At 43.6% G+C, this 18,045-nt stretch overlaps 1 long non-coding RNA gene across 1 annotated transcript in view; it reads left to right on the top strand.

Annotated features, from left to right (window-relative positions):
- LOC148222691 (uncharacterized) overlaps window positions 1-13,539 on the top strand; it is a 236,737-nt gene extending 223,198 nt beyond the window's left edge. The window contains exons 3-5 of the long non-coding RNA XR_015805606.1: window positions 7,129-7,230; window positions 11,027-11,100; window positions 12,296-13,539. This is a non-coding gene — a long non-coding RNA (uncharacterized LOC148222691). The remainder of the gene's footprint in view (window positions 1-7,128; window positions 7,231-11,026; window positions 11,101-12,295) is intronic.
- Window positions 13,540-18,045: the final 4,506 nt, after the last annotated feature.

The raw sequence follows: 18,045 nt of genomic DNA, 5'->3' as shown, positions 1-18,045 counted from the left end.
AATCTTTAAGTGTTTTTAATTTAAATTGTTTTCATGTTTAATTCACTATTGATAAATAATATTGTTAAGTGTCTACGTATCTATTTAGCATTGAGGCATATGATATTTCAAAGCAATCGAACCAGTTTTGAAAGGAGAAAGAGTCCTGTACCATGCCTGCATTCACTTTTTTTTTAATGTTAGTTAACACAAGTATGCTGGACTGCCTTTTTCTCATCTTACCAGCAGAAATGAAAAGTGAGTCTGGAACAAAAGATCAGTTATGTGCTTTTTGCTTCCCACACCCAAACATCCTGCTTTATTTTTGTATCCATAGGGTCTGTGTGATCTCCTCCCATGAGAGGCGACTCAGCAGCTCGGTCCCCTCTGCCATCTCAGCACTGCCAGTGGAGAAGCCCAGAAGGAGCAGAGCAGTGGCTGAGCAGGAATTTGAATATCCATATTTAACTCTTCAAACAACAGAAGATACTCAGAACCACATGTGAGACAAAATGCCATTAAAGTTTCAATCATTAAACCTCTGTTTAGCTGTACTCCAGAAATGAGCAGTTCATAACAAGCGGGGAGTACTGATTGACAGTTTGCCATCAGGAACCCTTAAGTAGGATTTTTCCAGCTATAATGCAGTGTACTCCTCAGTGCTCCCTTTTGCAAGATGCTATTTCAAGTAGAGGAGCATGAGTAAAATTTACATAAGAGCTCTGTATGTAATATGTGATTGCTCTGGAATTAAGAAGCACCAGTTTTCCCATATTGTTTCAGAAATGAAGAGTGCACTTTGTTTTCTTGTTTACTTAGCGTGCTCTGTGATCCCTTGATGTGTTTCAAGTGTTTTCTGTCAGCATCATGAGACCTTGCTTACCTGCTAAATTTTATGTGTGAAGTGATTAGTGTTCAAAGTGCCCGAAAAAGCCAGCACTAACAATGTCTGACAACTTTTGGGTTTTTTTTGCCTTTTCCTCTTAAATAATATTTCATGGTACATTAAATAGGTTATGCAGTCTCTTCTGAGAGACCAAAGCAATGTATTGCTGCATACTTAATGTTTCACCAAGCAGATAGTTTTTAAAAGGAAAAAAAAATGAAGGCAGCATAGAATCCTTTCCCTGAGCTTTGTCTCAGCTTCTTCTCAATTCAATAAGCAATGGTAGCAATTTGGAGTAAGATACAGAAAGAAAAATAAATATTATTTCACAATAAACCTCTTAGTATGTCACTTGTGATCACCAGCAGGTATTAGAAATGCTTCTTGTTAGATCCACTGAGCAGTGTTTCTTCCCAAGCTGAGATGTTTTTAGCCGAATTGTTTTCTCTACGTTCACATCAGATGTACCAGTCAGAGCCAGAGCAGCCCAAGAGAGAAGCAAACAATTAAAACTTTTACATATTTGATTCTTGATAGACATCCCTACGAGGTAGGTTTTAACGTTTTTTTTCTTCTTAATTTTTCGTCTTTTTTTTTTTTTTTCTTCAGTAAGAAGGATAAGCTTGGAGTGCCCAGTCACCGTGGTAACTGCCAGAAAAATTCTCCTGAAGTTTGAAGAGGTCAGCTAACGGGGTCAACAACTCTGGCCTCTCTCTGAGCTGGGCCTGGCAGGCTCCATCCTGCGGTTGGGGTGTTAACGCAGGCTGAGCCCTGGGAGGTGGACCATTCCAGCTCTGATATAAATTTTTTGAGTCAGTTCACGGCCTGGACTCTCCAGGTGGCCTCCAAAATCGATTGTGACCTTGTGACCCTGTCTAACGGAGGCATAGCATCCAACCTAAGTAAGGATTTAGCCAGGAACGACAGCTTTCCACTGAGTGTTATTGGGGACAGTACAAACAGTTTGGGAAGCAAGGAGGTAGGTATGAGGACCAGGGTCATTAAAAGCATATTAAAAAACAATCTTAAAAATCCTTTTTAGTTGAAAGTTTTTATTTGAAGTAATCATTCCTTAAATAAACCTTTCTGGCAACTATTTTTTCCTTTCATAATAACATTGTATCAAGTACTTCAGTGAATTAATATACGAAAAATTGGCACTTTGCATATTCCAAACCAAACTAGTATTTTATCTACCTCTGGATTTTGAACTTATAAATGAAGCTGACTGACCTGTGTTAAACTAGATGTCTGTGAAGTGTTTTTTCCCATACAAACTAGGAGACTGCTTATTAAAGTGGGCTATTTATTTTAGGTAGCAATTTCCCTAATATGTGCATTCTTTTCAGATTCAAAAGTCTCTTAATCCCTGTAATCTATTTTTAAACTGGGAAATTAGGTAACATTCAGAATAGTGTGAAATGAAAAGTGAGAGTTTCAGAGTTTTCCTTTACTAGTTTGCAGTACAAATAGAAAAAAGCTACAAAATTTTTTAGGAAAAAATCGATCATGTTAAGATTGTTTTCATAGAGAACATGATAATTTTTGCCTTTAAGATTTTAAGCAACAAACTATGTAGGGGAGGGAAGGGCTGTTGCAGAGTTCTGATTTTGTTATTGAATCTAGAAACTTGCCTTTCTGAGCAAGTGGATTTGCTCTCGTGTTTTATTCCCACTGCTACAAAATCTTGTGCATTGCTCACATGAGTAATTGGTAGCTGTCAGATGAGTAAGTGGAACTACACTGAAAGGCCAGTTTCCAAGCTGGAAAGTGTTATCAAACTTTAAGTGACTTTAAAACTTCTCTGAAGGAAGAAAATTGCTTTAATATTTGTTCCCAGTCTTAGAAAAATTGTGCAGTGACAACCTTGCCCAGACACTTCTTGTGCTTGGCAGGGCCTGGCTCTGACATTTTTCTTTGCAGCCCCTGTCCCAGAGACAGGGCCATAAAACACAGTTCAGGAAGGGCATCTGAGCTGTGCTAAACTGCTGAGAAGTCCCACAGGTTGCAACAGCAACAATATCTAACTTTTACTTGCAGTAGCATCTTACTTTGCAGAAAGCCACCCAAAATCCAGGATATCTACTGGCCAAGGTACTGCCTCTTACAGGGTCATCATAATCTGCTCCAGTGGGAGCAGGTTTGAAGACCAGGAGTAAGAAATGGGGCTGAATTTTGCCATAAAATAATTCAAAGCCCATAGCTGCACTTTCAGATATCTGTGGTAACTCTATTTAGTTCTACCCTGAATACTAATAATACTTTGGTTTCGGTGGTCATTTTTAACAGAGCTCTGCTGAAAAGAATTTATTCCCATTACAAAGCCTGTTGATTCAGGGCTTTTGTGCTTGAGTTTGGGAGGGTGAAACTTACAGCCCTTGGTGAAAACCAGAATATTTGCTTGTTTTTCAGAAAAAAAAATACAAATAGGACTGTAGATAGATAGATGGTGAATCTTCAATATTTTCAAAAACATCTGTGTAATTTTTAACATTAAAAAAAATATATGCTTATATTGGCTTTGTATTGTCATCACTCAGGGACCAAGTTCTACCTGACAAACAGGGGGTCACTTCTGAAAACAGATAGAACTGTTCCACTAGAACAAAGAAAAAGAAAAGTTCCACTGAATAGAAAGAAAGAATAGAAAAGTTCCACTGGAACTTTGGGACCGGAACTGCCCCAAATTTGCCCTAAAGCCTCCAGCTTGGAATGAGGAATTTTTGGCAGAGGCAACAACAAGGAGATCTCAAGAGCTTTAACTTGCTGCAAATTCTTTAGTGTTGACTTCTGTAGATCCTATTGAATTTATAATTAGCCACGAATCTACAAATGTCACTTGGAACAGGTCCGGGTCTTGCATGTTTTGTACCTCTTCACGTTGTTCAGTTCATCCACATCCAAGGATTTAGTGTGCCTAGAGGTGCCTGTGTTAGCAATAGCTGCAGTGGACAATTCTTCTTTTTCCCCATTAGTGCAGTGAAGTGCTCACACAGCTTCATTTGACTTCTTGGGAAACTCTCTGAAGTGCAGGCTCAGAGTTTCACCAGAGGGATGGATGTGAATTGGTGCTGTGTTAGAGATAAACCAGCAGAATCACCAAAGTCTGTGGTGGTTCCAGTCCCTGTCCTATGGACCACTGATACACCATGAGGCCTTTGAAAGTTTGCTGTGGCTGGTCTGTGGAATTGTATTAAATAGTAATGCTCATAGTCTTCAATTAAATTTTTTATTGGAAGAGTGTGTGGCAGTCTGCAAGAAAATCTGAGGTTTGAAGGTTATCTTCTTCTATCTGAAAGCTCAGAGGATGTTTGCTGTACAGGAATATGTCTCAGGTCATGAGCCATGAGGTGTCGGGAGGCATTTTGTTACTGTTTTCAAATTAAACACATGCCCAGTTGAATGAATGTATTTTATTACTCATGCAAACAAACAAAACAATAAAAAATTCACTTGAAAATAAAACAAATATAATAAAAGTGATAAATGGACACCGAAGCTTCAGACTAGTTCATATTTGCTTGTGTCCAAAGCCCACATTCCCAGTGCTCTGCAGGGACAGAGAAGCTCAGCTTTTGAGAGCCATGGCCTGGATCAGGGCTGGCAAAGGTCTCTGGGTTCTGGAGGAAGCAGGGAGGGCAAATGAGCACTGGGACTTAGAGGTGTGCTGGCAAGGTCCTGAACAAGTGCTGCGCTTCCGTCTGCTTTTACTTCTTCCTCTCTGCCTTGAGAGTGTGTGGCTGGTGTCCAGAGGAAAAGTCAAACTAATTCTGATGCTTTTTCCTATACTGGGTGGAAAAAATCAGAGCAAGCACTTATGGCAGCCTTTGTGGAAGGGTTACAGTATAGGTTGATACTTTAGGAACTATAGGAAGTTCTTAATCCTTCCCTGCCTACGGGGTTGTCATTTATAGACTCACTATTGTCTCATCTTTTATAAGGATGTTTCCTTACATTAAGGTTCCAAGAGCAACCAGACTTTGCTATTGTTCACAGCTATTTCTGTTTGTGGCTTAATGCACATCTAGTATTCTGTTTATGCTTTCACTGTTCTCCTACGCAGCAGACTGTACCTACACATCAGCGTAGGTGACATCACCCTCAAAGCATTCATTTCTGTGTTCCTTTTTTTTTTTTCTCCTGATTTGTCTGTGCATCTTGATTTTGCATTAGCCTAGTTTATTATAAGTAACATGATAAAGTACATCGAACTTTATGCATTTAGTTGCTTCATCTTCATTTCTTGTTTGATAAACTTGCTCACAAAAAAAAGCTTTTAGGTGTTCTTTATAACAACAAAACCTCTCTTAAAATGCAATAAGAATGAATTCAGACATGAGCATAAAAAATTGAAGCACAGATAATTTTGAATATATAAAATTCAGCTTGATGTTAATGGTGGTTTAATTACTGGATTTTTTTTTATTATGGCTATTCATAAAGACATCCATTGTTTTCTGCTTTGATTTATGTCCAGATTAGCCCCCTTCAGAACCTCATTTCTGGCAATCTCATTAACACGTGAGGGCCTGGCAGCTTGTGCAGACACTGCCATCTTCCCTCACTGCTCCTTGTTCTGAGCTGTTCCACCAGCTCCACAGCCTGTCATTCCTCAGGAGCCCTTAATGATGCCTTTCCTCCATCATCTGCTCCGTGGCCCTTCCAGAAACAGGTGCTTTTGTCAAAGTTTTCAAAGCAATTTAGAAATAGATACTGAAATAAAGGCAGGTGATGTGGTGGTGGAGTGCATGGGAAGATTAGAGACCTTCTCCAGAGCTCAGCTCTGTGGCCATACAATGAGAATGATAAATACAGCATCTTTACAAAGTGCTTATATGTCTGAAAATTTTGATGCAAATTAAAAGCTACATAGGTTTTGTCAAAACTAACCTACCCAGCATTTCACCTTCTCCACTGCTCTCCGCCTTCTCAGCTGCTCAAGATTTGCCAATAAGCCTTTTAGAGTTACTGCTTTTGCATCATGCCTTGCAAAACGTGACATATGGGCTTTTAAACTACCCTTGTGTCATAACATACATAGCAGCACTAATACTGCCTTTTTCCACATGCATCCTCACTTTGCTGAAAAAGAAAAATCCCAATGCTGATGCTACAGGGTGAGGAGTGCCCGGCAACCTTTGTGTGCTCAAGGCACAGCTTTGTCCCTGCCATCAGTGGGACAGTGCACATGGAACTGTGTGATCTATTCCTTCCTGAGCCCCAGTGATGCCTTGCTTTGCAGTTCCTCTCGCTGGTGAGTCGCTCTTGTAATTTCCAGTTATGTAACCCATCTCATTTTGTGAATATGTGAATTTAACAGCTGTCAGTGTCAGCAGCACCGCCTGGGAGGGGTGTGTGTCTTTTTCTTTTTTTTTTTTTTTTTTTTTTTTGGCAAGCTGGCATTACTCATCAGTCTCATGGTAGTTTTGTTTGAAAAATGCTTGTGTTAGAAAAAGTGGATTTATCAGCTCAGCACTGTATGGTGCTAGCATGCAGCTCAACAAAAGACAAGTGCTCATTTCAGTAACGCTTGCAGCATTTCATGGGGCCCCCAAATAGGCTGAACAAGGCTTCTCTGGCAACTAACCCCAAGTACAGTGGGAAACTATTAAAGTGACAGTGTCATTGCTTGGAAAAGGGATTTGGTTTCCTTCCATCATTTACTGCTGCAGATTTTTGTTGGTTTGTTTTGTTGTTTTTTTTTTTTTTTAATTAAAGACTAAGAACTGCATTAGGAATTTCCCTGAATACTGGAGAAAAAAGAGGCCTTACTGAAAATTTGTGCTCCTAAAAGTGATTTTTTTCTCTCATGGCTTCTTGGAAGGTAGATCAAACTATCCATCTGCCCTTCTCAAAGTGGAACTGTTTTATGGGGAAAAATAAGATACTTGCAGCTTTTTCAAGTAATACTACAAAGTCAGTGGTGCTGCAGCCTTTCAGAGAGAGCTCATTCTCTGTTCAAATCAGTTTATTTTCAGAATTATTTGCTGCACTTACACTTTGTTTTGTAGCTGCTCTTCCAGAATGCAAATACAACCTGGAGAGTTTTCTGTATTTAATTGAATGTGTCAGGTGGTAGAAATCATGTTTTAAAACCAGTATTACATACTGCAAATGTGTCAAACCCTTTGTTTGCATTTATTTAAAACAAATGTATTTTTCTGTATTTATTTATTTATTCTCTCTGTTTATACTTCACACAGATGGTAAAGATAAACCAGTGGGTTTAATTTTTGCTGAAAAATTGCCTTTTACATTTTTAGGTTCTCATATCCTGGCAAGATACTGCAAACCCCATGTGACAAAGATCAGAGGGAAATACTTATTTGAAGTTATTTGAAGAAACCTCAGTCTTTAGCTGTGCTGTAAGTTTTATAAAAGGTTCAATTTCATAAAATGCAAATTCTAGACTAATTGTTCCTCTGCAAGCCTTAATGGTCTCAGAGCTGCATAGTTAATCTACTACCTGCCTCTACTCACATATCCAACAGAATTTAGAGCTCTGTAAAACATGCCTTCACACATCAGTTACATCTATTTTAACTTTTCTTTTGACAAGTTCTACTGATAGCTTACCATAACTTGCATCCAGACAAAGGGATTTGGACTTGCACACTCTCAAAGCTGCACGACAGACAAGCACATCCCCCATGGGGACACTCACCCACAAACACATTTCCGTGGGTTCACCTCCCATGCGTGGGTGTGCTCTGGGTGCTGCCATGGATGGGGGCAGGAATGGGTGGATGCAATTCCTGAGTCATCTTCTGTTTCCCCTTGGAGAGAGGTGGCTACAGGGACCTGCCTGCTCTCTGCAGGGACAGAGGGCTGTGGTTATCAGCTCCTCAGAGCTGTAGAGGCCAGAAACACGAATGCACTGCAGCACTGTTGTGCCTGCACACACACCATGCACCCTGCACCTGCAGTGTCCTGCAGCCACCTCTGGATACCAGGAGCTCACTGTGATCAGCCTTCTGGCTTTCCAACACAGCTGAACACAACACTGAGGTAGCAGGTCATAGACTCATATTCAGCTTGGTACTCACAAAACTGGGGACTTGCTGCAGTTTTTTGTGATGTGGACAAATCACGGACCCTGGGTCTTCAGTCAGACCATGCACAGGTCAGAGACTGAAATATTTGTCCCACACCTACTGCAGCAAAGTTGTGGTTGTTGACTTGAGTGACAGGGGAGTAGAGGACTGGGATGTCTCAGTCCAAAGTCCCTTAAGCCTTGGCTTGATGGGTGAGATCTTGAACACAGCCAGAGCCTACGACATTAAAGGCTTTATAAAAGCAACAGTGCCAGTTTAAAATCAACCTCCCACATTACCAGCAGCCCCAGCAGGTGTAACATGATCCAGGTAGCCCAAGCCAGTGAGTAAACAAACTGCTGCTTTCTGAATGCTTCTAACTGGGAATTACAGTGGCTATTTGCACTAAGTGAGCTGTGCAAATGAACAGACTCCGATGATTCTAATTCTGTGAAAATGAATGGGCTCCTATGATTCCAATTCTTATTCCACGCAGGTTTTTCCCTCTACACCCAAAATGAAGTAGGGAAAAAATTGTAGGGAAAAATTCCCCTGATAAATCTGAAAAGTTTAGCGGGATTTGGCCTGATCTAGCTGCTGGAACTTCAGTGGGGTCTGTTGCTGGGTTTCCCTAAACTAGAGAAAACAATCCTGCTGCTTCCAAACTGCCAAGTCAGTCAGAGGAATTTAATATTGTCCCTAAAGAAGCTTCTTTGCTGCTCTTCTGTTGGGTTCCCAGTTCCATTTCCAGTAAGTAGTATTAACTTAGGGGCTTTTTACTTGGCTACAGCATTGCCCATTTTTTTTCTCCTTCAGCTCCAGCTCTTAAATCTTCATAGAGTCTTGCTGTGCAGACCAGCTGAACAGAGGCTGAATGCACCATCTTGGTGTTACTGCCTGGCTCCCTAACTGGAGAAGTGCATAAAAGCAAAGAAGGTGGATCTGTCCAGGTGGAGCCTGGACCCTGACAAGTCCCATGGGCTTCACAGACTCAAAGACTCACTGTGGAGTGCTTGGAATGTGCACACTGAGGGTACACCACACTGAAGACCCAGCAGCCCAGCTCTGCTTCAGCATTTCTGCCTCCCAGTCTGGGTCCCATCCTGCCCCAGAGAGCCTCTCCCCCCTCCCCTGCCCACCCTCCACTTATTCACGAGTTATGATAACACATAAGCAGCTTAGAGAATTCTTATCGGAATAAGTTGAACACAATGCAACATTTAACTCTTAATGACAGCCACCTCTGACTGTGAGTGACATGTTATAAATTATGTTTGAACTGGATTTTTTTTTTCTTCAGAGGCAGATATTCCCTCTGCCACCCAGTCAGCCCTGTAACGTTGCACTTGTGGCCTTAATCCCACTTGGATGTGTGCCCTGCTGCCTCCACTTTCCGTCACTTGGGTACTTTAGTGTTCTTGAACAAGTGAACAATCTTTGTTTCTGTACCTTATTAGGCCAAAGACCATAGCAGCGAGTGATGGCATCAGCAGGCCCTGCAGGCAGGATTCTCTGCAGACACAGCCAACCTCCAACAAACCCCTTTTTATCCTCCTGTTTCTAGGAAGAATTATGATGGTGGTGCCCTGCTGTTGATCAGTCAAATCTGTGGTAGGCCTAGAGATAAGTCCTGTAAGTGTGGTGTACTGTAAAACAGCGGCTCCCATTCATTAGTAGCTTGTGTGTAATAAACCACCCAAAGGAGGGGGGTGGGGAGGGAGAGGGACGAGCAGCTGCAGTGTGCAGGAACAAACAACACAACTCATTCTTGGGAGCCAAAACTTTCTAATTTGCTGCTGGGCTGCTGGGAGCACTCAAATTCTTTCTGATAATACGCTCGTGCCCTCAGAGTCTCTCCTGGCGTTTCACAAGTCCTGCTCTCTCGAGGTCCCTGAGTCTGGGATGGTTTCACTTTGAACCCAAAACACAGAGGGGAGCTGAGTGGGGAGGAGGGGAGCACAGCAGTGCCCAGTGTTTGCAGACTCCAGCATAAGAAGGCCACGGACTCCCAAACATTCTGCTGGGAACGGCTGGTGCATGGATCTGCTTGTGCAGCGAGTAAACAGAGCATCACATGGGCTGCAGAGCAAGCAGGAGGCAGGGACCAACCCCAGGGCTATGTGGGCATCCACGAGGACAGAGTGTCTCAGATGTGTTCCTGACTTAGAGCCTGCTGGAATATTTAGGAACCTCCATCTCCCAAGAGGTAAAAACCTCAAACAAACCTGAAATGAGTAATAGCTGAAAAATTATTCGGCTTAATCTGTTCTAGGTTTTTTTCACAAGTTCTACAAAATCTTTATAGCTTGTAGGCAGGTGAATTTAAATGGAGCCTGCTAAATATAATGGAAGATGTTGCATGTGTTGAGCCATCAGTAGTTCCTAATATTTGCATAGCTGTGAATACATTGGTGCTTTTGGATCTCAGCCTTGGACCTTCCAATTGCCTGTGGAACATTTCAGACCAGGATGTGAAATTATTGAGTGTTGTGCAACTGCTCTCATAGACCAGGCCTTTGTGCTGATGTTTGTATTATCACAGGAAAATGAAATTATTTTCAGATAGCTGCTGCTCTGGAGGAGTGCTGTACCCTCACAGGAGATGACAGTGACTCTTTTTCCAGGGATGTACCAGGCTGTGATGGTGTTTGGACTGTCTCCTAACATTTGTATAGACAAGGGCTACTTTAATGGCAAATTCAGGCTTGGGCCAAAATGCAAGCACTCTTTATGTAGACAAGGCAAAATCACAGATTTGAGGTTTTCCACTCTCCTGGAGGAGATCCATCTTCCTCCTCCGTGGGAGGAGCTGTGCTGTGAGTTTTAAGCTCTGAAATAAGGGGGGCTTCTGCCAGACTGCTGCTTGGTAAAGTTAGCCAGTGGGCTGAGATGAAAACACCCTGAAGAGAATCCACAAAACAGTGTTAACTGAACTTGGGCACAAAATGTTTTTTTAAATTTTCAGAAAGTTCAGGTAGTACAGCTTAGGTAGCTCTGATTGTGACATTTTAGCATTTTGAACAAAGTCAAACTAACTTGACATTTTGGTTTTCCTTCCCCAGATTTAGGCTGGTAGGTAAGTTGCTAGCTTTATAACCAAAATATGATTTCTCTGTGTTGTTTCCAGGATTTTTAACTAGAATTGCAACAAGGAGCATTTTATGGGAATCTCTCCATGACTTGTCAAAGAAAATTGCAAAGGTAACACCTCTGGCAATTGCTGCACTGTGTAAGTAAATGAGAGAACCATCAATTGGAAAACTCCAGCACTGGTCAGGCTGCCCTGCTCCTGTGGCAGCACACAGCAGGTACCTACCTGTGGTCCTGCTGTCAGCAGGTGTGAAGTTATAGCTGAGACCAGCAAACTGAGTGAATGTTCTGGGTAGTTGTGAAATCAGGGGGTGGAGGGTTTTTTTTCCGGAGGGTTTGAGCCCCATCTCCAGCACGAGCAAAGCCATGTAATCCTTTCTTTTGCAATTAGAGCTGAAAAATAGCCCCAGGCCAGAGCACTTGCACAAGGAGCAATTAGACAAGCTAGACACTGGGAAAAGCTAAAAATAGTAAATAATCTGCCTCCACAAAAATACCTTGAATCATTAGAAAAGGACATTTTATGAATTTCCTGGGAATCATTTAGTACTTTAATATGTTCAGTGCTCTGCCTGAAGGGGCTGTATTCCAACTGCTGTTTGGCAGGAGTAAACATGAGGAACATGACTCTCTTACACTTGAGACATTGAAGAAAACTGAGTAAGTCCTGAGATTTTCATACCTAACCAATTGAAATTGGGGTGATGAGTGGATTCATATTGAACTGAGAAAAAATATGCCCTACTGCTCTCTTAAGAGAAAAAGTCTAATAGTTTGGGGGTAAAAATGACTTATTTTTGATTATTTAATGGCTCAGTCCAGTCTTCTTTGAGAAAGAATGTATGAATCAATTATATTCTCCATTAGCTGAATACAAACTATTATAAAAACTCTCCTTTTAGAAAGTATTTTATTTGAAAAAAAAAGAAGACAACTGCTGACTTATTTTGCGGCACTCCTGAGCTGGACGAAATGTATAAACAAAAAAACCCTAATCACAGCTGAATATTTTTAGTCCTTTACAGGGACTACATATGATGCTATTTAATTAAGAATGCCTCAAAAAGGATGATTTGACTATTTCTGGCTAAGCTTCTGATGCAGTCTTTAAAAATGTAACAAAACTCAGACCTGAGGCTTGTGGGCAACAAACCAGAATTAACTCTTTGCTAATAGATGTGAGATGGGGGTTGCAGGCTGCTAAAACACTTTGGGGTAGTTTTTTTTTGCTGGTAACTTGTGTAATACCATTTGAAAAATGTTGCAAACATTAAATCACATTCTGTTCTGTCTTCTTTATTTACAGGAGATAATTCAAGAGGAAAAAAGCCATAAAATGAAACAGCAAACTGTGAGCATCTGGGTGCACACCCTGTGTGTCCTCGCTGGCACACTGGCTCTCAGGAGGAGTTCCAGTGATGGGTGACAACGTCACTTTCAGTTCCTGTCCCTCTGTTTCTGTGTGGGGCCTCCTGTTTATTCCCAGAGCTGCTCATCCCCATCCCAGCACAATGCACTGCAGCACTGCCAGCGCCCCTCCAGCCCCATGACAGGGATGTGCTGTTGGAATTCCAGGAGCTCTTTGCTGACGTGATTTTGGTGGCAGAGGGGCTGCCTGGGGGCCAGCCCAGGGTCTTGGGGTGCAGAGCAGCCATGGGAGGCAGCGCTGGTCCTGGGGCTCCTGCAGGCGCTGGGCACCCAAAGGGTCTCTGCAGGAATTAATCTGTGTCTGTGCATCCAAACAGGGAGTGCTTGCTCGGGGGGTGACTGGGGCTGGGTAGGCAGCTCTGGGTGCTGGAATTACCCAGGTCCAGCCCATCCCTTCAGCCCTGCTGGAATTGCTCAGGTCCAGCCCATCCCTTCTTCCCTCAGCCTGTGTGAAACTGCACAAAGTTTCTCCTAAACATGAATTTAAAACATTTTCAAACTGACAACCTCCTTTTAAATAAAAGCATTTATGTTAAGAAAAAGGCATGTTTGCCTCTACAAATAAATGGAATTATGGTTCTAAGATCTGACTTAATCCTGAAGTTCTTAGACTGCACGGTAAGTAGAAAAGAAAGAGGATTGCTTGGAGAAGCAGGGGTTAGCAGGATCAGGCTCCATCTTACATCTTTTTGCTCATTTTCCTTTTGGCATTTAATATACCTTTCTCAGAACTACTACGGCTTGTTTACAGCAAAGGCAAAGTAACTTCATGTCTGTTACCTAATTGAAAATAACGAGGGACGGTACAGAGTGTGCCCATCCAGCTTTCCTGCTGGAAAAAATTGAACATTCCTAAACAAACAAAAAATACTCTTCCTCCAAATGTATTTTTATGCTAAAGTCATGTCCTTTTGAAATTAACTTCAGGACTTTTCTCAAATGTCTTGTAATTCTTTGTTCTTTTTCGACACTGTTTTCTTTCTGAAAATGTATTTAAAAATCTGCATTGAGGTTTCAAAGGGTCTGAGGGAAGATGTTTACAGAGTAATAATGCCATTTGTATTTGTTGTATTTCTGAAAATGGAATTTCTAATCAGAAAACATTAAAATACTTTTGGATTATTTTTTGTGTGGTTTCCTGACATTTGTATATTTGCAGCTCTGATTTTGGTACCCATGTAGCCAGGCTAGTTAGGAAAACAAGATCACAAGTTTTATTGTTACTCCATCCAAGTCAATCTGTTCTATAATCCCACCTCTGGTCTCAGTACTCTCTGAATTTAGTGACTTGTTTTTATTTTTCTTTCTGCTGAGGCCCTGAAGTACCTGTATGCCAGTTGGGAGATTTCATATTCAGGACAGCTAAAGCTGAAAGAAGCCTGGGCAAGAAGAGAGATTTGTTTAGTAGATCCATTCAAATGAGTCTCTGCCAAAGACTAAAATGAAGGCTGAATGAAATTTCTTGTGGCAACAAGAAACCTGCAACCTGCAACTCCCTGTGCCCTCGTCCCTCCCAGCACCTTCCTATGGTTCCCTCTGTCCCACAGAGCAGGGAATGGATTTCTGCCAGCTCAGCAGGGACCTGGCTGGGGCTGCCACCTGCTGCAGGAGAGCCCAGGACACCCCAGGGCTGCTGGGGCTGACCCAGCTGGTGAGACCCCTCATTGCCATGGAGATTGGGTGGGCAGCAGCCACATCCTGCCTGCTCCTTCCTGCCCACACGCCTGGGGTGGGCTTGGGTACACATCACTTGTTTCAAACAAATTTATTGGCTGTGCTGCCTGGTTTTTGTGCACAAGGACGAATTGAGCCAGAAATCCAGGGGATTTCCAAGCTGAATCTCCACCCCATTACAGGGTCTGGTTCTTGCTGTAACTCTGAAGTGAAAGAAACTGTCTGTTGCCATAAAATAAAGCAGTGTTTTAACGTTTTGCCGCTAAAAATTTTCAAAACCAACTTTTAGATTAAAAGAAAAAAAAAAAGAGGATTTTTCTTTTCCTCATGAACATGCAGCATGAAACATTTTAGCCAGTTCCAGGTTGAACCCAGCTCACTTTATCTTTTTAGATTCAAATTTAAACTAGTTTCTATTCAAAGTTTTTAAAGGGACACACACAACGTCATTCTTCAGCGTGACATTTGAGTCTCACCCCCTGCCAGGAGGGATACCTTAACCTCCCTGTTACTGAAAAGACCAGAGACAGAAAAATAGCTTGGTTTTTTTGTACATCCCTTCACATGGCCACTTGCTACTACTTGGAGTAAAGTGAGTTCATTGTAACTTCTCCCTTTTGTGTTTCACCTTCAGTTTGTATGGGACGTTCAGTAGCTGTACAGACATGGACATAGGAAAAATGGAAAAGCAATTTCTATCTGCCCTCAGGAAAATCACTACATGGATTATAAGGGCTGTATGGACTAGACACAGGGACACTAAGTGAAAAAAAAGATTGTTTTATAGGTGATTTGGGGGACTGTCAGTTTATTAATGTCTCCCCAAAAAGAAATATTAAAAAGTCAAGCTAAACCATCCCTTTGTGTCAGTGGAACTGTACTACAGACTGTTTTTGCAGAAAATGTTCTAAATATAGCTCTGAAATTGATGTGAATAAATCTGAAGATGTTTTTCACATAAGTTTTTGAAAGCAGAAATCAAAGAAGGTTTTTTGTTTGTTTGTTTTGTGACAGGGAAACAGACCACAGGTATGCAAAACAAATATATTATTAAAGTGCTCCCTACATATCTCCCTATCTTTCTCAAGCCATTCCAGCCAAAAGCTTTTGTAAGCATGTGGGGGCAGCACTGACCTTTTAATTCTGTTTATATGATGACTAGAAAAAAAGAAATCCCTGGTCGACGAGGGCCTGAACTCGCAGGAGCTGCCTCAAGACGTTTTAACCAAATCTAGCTCAGGGCGTTTCGCAGGCAGCAGCTCTGGCACGGTTTGTCCCTGGGCCAGGAGAGACTCGGGGACACTGACACTTGTCCCAGGAGTTTTAGGAGATGGACAGTGCTCAGGTCCTGTGCTGTGAGCAGGACCTCAGGGCATACACCTGGCTCTAAAGCTTGTCAGGCTTTGGTTTGTGGCAGCACTGGAGCCCAGCAGCGGGGCTGGTGGTGGGGCTGTGCTTGCTGGGGTGCTCTCAGCAGGCTGAGCTCTTTGGGGGGTGCTCAGTGGATCCGCAGCAACCTGTGCGGCTGCCCCGGGCCAGGGCAGTGGCTCTGGGCTGGAAACACCGAGGTCTGCAGGATGGATGCTTTGGAAATACCCCGTGCTGCACCAGCCATGCCCGACTGTGCCATTCCCGGCTGTGCCATCCTGGCTGTGCCATTCCCGGCTGTGCCATCCTGGCTGTGCCATTCCCGGCTGTGCCGTGCCCGGTGTCCCCTGGCCGGGACCTGCCCGGTGCCCGGGGCTCAGCAGGGGCAGCTCAGGGGCTTGGCTGATCTCCAGCTGCCCTCAGGCTGGGGCAGCCTCTCCTGCAGCCCCACAGCCCCCGCTGCTGCTTGAGCCCATTTGCAGATGGTTCTGCTCCCCAAAGCAGATTGTGTGGGAGCCTCTCCCCCGAGAGACATCTGCATCTGTGCTGCAAACTCAGGTCCAGGGAGGGTGAGGATGCAGAGTTGATACCCAGCAGCAAAGGAAAAAGAGGAAAAGACAACGTTGCACTTGCGAGATGAGGGATTGCAGGGCAGTCCACGGGCAGGAGTGGGGCCGTGTTGGTCTCTGTCCTAAGGGTCTAACAGCAGCTTTCAACACACACATGCTTTTTCTTCCTTTTTCTTTCTTTTAATTTTTTTTTTTCTTAGGCTCTTGTTCCTACATCAGTGGACAAAAATAGGGAGATACAACCCCTCCTCAGGGATGTGATCCTGTGTAGTGCTGAGCCACTGCACAGAGCCAGCCAGTGCCCACTGTTGCCATCGGTGCCGGGGGAATTAAGGGCATTTCACAGCTTTCAGGCACAGGAACAAATTGTAAACTAGTGTTGCATCCATGTATGAACACCACACACACACACACACACACACACACACACACACACACACAGAATGCCGCCAGCAGCTGATGCTTCACACTAATCACTCTTATAAATGCCTCTAATTAGACTTATAAATACTTCTAACTTTCCAACAGAGAGCAAAATGCCCAACGGGCTTCATGTAAACTAGGAAAAAAACCAAAACAAAAAAAGGCTAAAAATATGAATAAAAGCTGTTTTTAAAGCTGGCAAATCCTACACCACCAGCACTTGAGAGCCCGCAATCGCAGAGCCCCACACGCCGGAGCCCCCCAGGCTGCGGGAGGAGGGGAGCGCAGCGCGGGCAGAGCGGGGGCAGCGCCGGGGAGGGGCTGCAGCCCCCGGCCTTTGTAGCCGGAGGGGGAACACCGGGACCCTGCGGAGAGGGAACACAGAAACCCTCCCGGCGGCGAGAAATGGGCCCGGACAAAAGCCCCGTTACATGGTTGCAAATCACCCCGCTGCTGTTATTTTATTTACCGCTGCTCGCGGGAGGATTGTTTGCTCTTGCAAAAATTTTAAGCTTCCCCCCGCTGTCTCCCCTCTTTTCCTTCCTTTCCCCCTCGCTCTGCCAGCAGCAGTCCCTGGTGCCACAGTGCCGCGTACAGACCGAACCCACCTGCGCTCCCGGCTGAGCCTCCCACCATTCCTGCTTGGATGGGAAAATCAACCCTTTTCCCAGGAAACAGCCCATGAAAGGCTCATTTTGATGTCGGGGTGAGGAGCACAGCCCAGCCAAGCCACCCTGTGTGTTTGTTGCTGACGGGCACAGGCTCTCGCTCCCCCATGGCGTTCCCTGCTGCGACAGGAAAAACTTCCAGTGGTCATCAGAAAACTTTTTTTCATTTATCTTTTTTTCAAAGGATCTCTGTATTATTTTTCTTTTTGAGGGTTCGAGACAGAGGAATAAAGGCCTCTGGAGCACCACATTTATTTCTTGGATATTTGTTCGGAAGATAAATTTCCCTTTCAGTGACTCTGCAGGCCAAGGGAGCCCCACTCACCTTCCCCATCCTATTCAGGCAGGTGAAGCTTAGAACTTCGGGATTTTAACAACCACGGTGAATGCGAGTCCGCAGTAAAAATAACCTGTAGATTTTTGTGCTTTGCAGAGGTACTAATACAGACAGGGATTTGCTGGTGGTTCCTCCACCTTCAGCTCTAGGGTCTGTGACACACTTTTCGTGTTAGATGCTGTAAGGAAGGAAGGAAGGAACTGTAGATGTTATTTGCAGTGATGTCTTTGCCGTGGGGGGCACAGGGGGAGCCCCAGCGAGGTCCTGCTGCCCCAATCCCCTCTCAGCCAGGACAGGTATTCAGAGAGAACTGTCCCCTCCTCTGACAGGTATTTACAGGGGGGTTGAACAGGTAATTAGCGCCCAGTCCTGGCTGCGGGAATCCCTCCTGGTCATCCCGCCCAGCACGGGCAGTGACGGGAGCGCTGATTTTCGACGGCTGATTGAGCCTGAACAAAGGCCCCAAACAGCACCGAGTGCCCAGCCCGGGGATGGTAACTTTAGAGCCAATGGGCTCCTTTCCCATCAGTTTAAAGCAGTGTTATTTTTTTCCAAGCTGATAAGATTTTAAATATATTGCAAGACGGAA

This window comes from Sturnus vulgaris, chromosome 10, assembly GCF_052056855.1.
Source record: "Sturnus vulgaris isolate bStuVul1 chromosome 10, bStuVul1.hap1, whole genome shotgun sequence".
Lineage (NCBI taxonomy): Eukaryota > Metazoa > Chordata > Aves > Passeriformes > Sturnidae > Sturnus > Sturnus vulgaris.
Note: the sequence above shows the minus strand (reverse complement) of the source record. Positions and strands in the feature narration are given on the sequence as shown.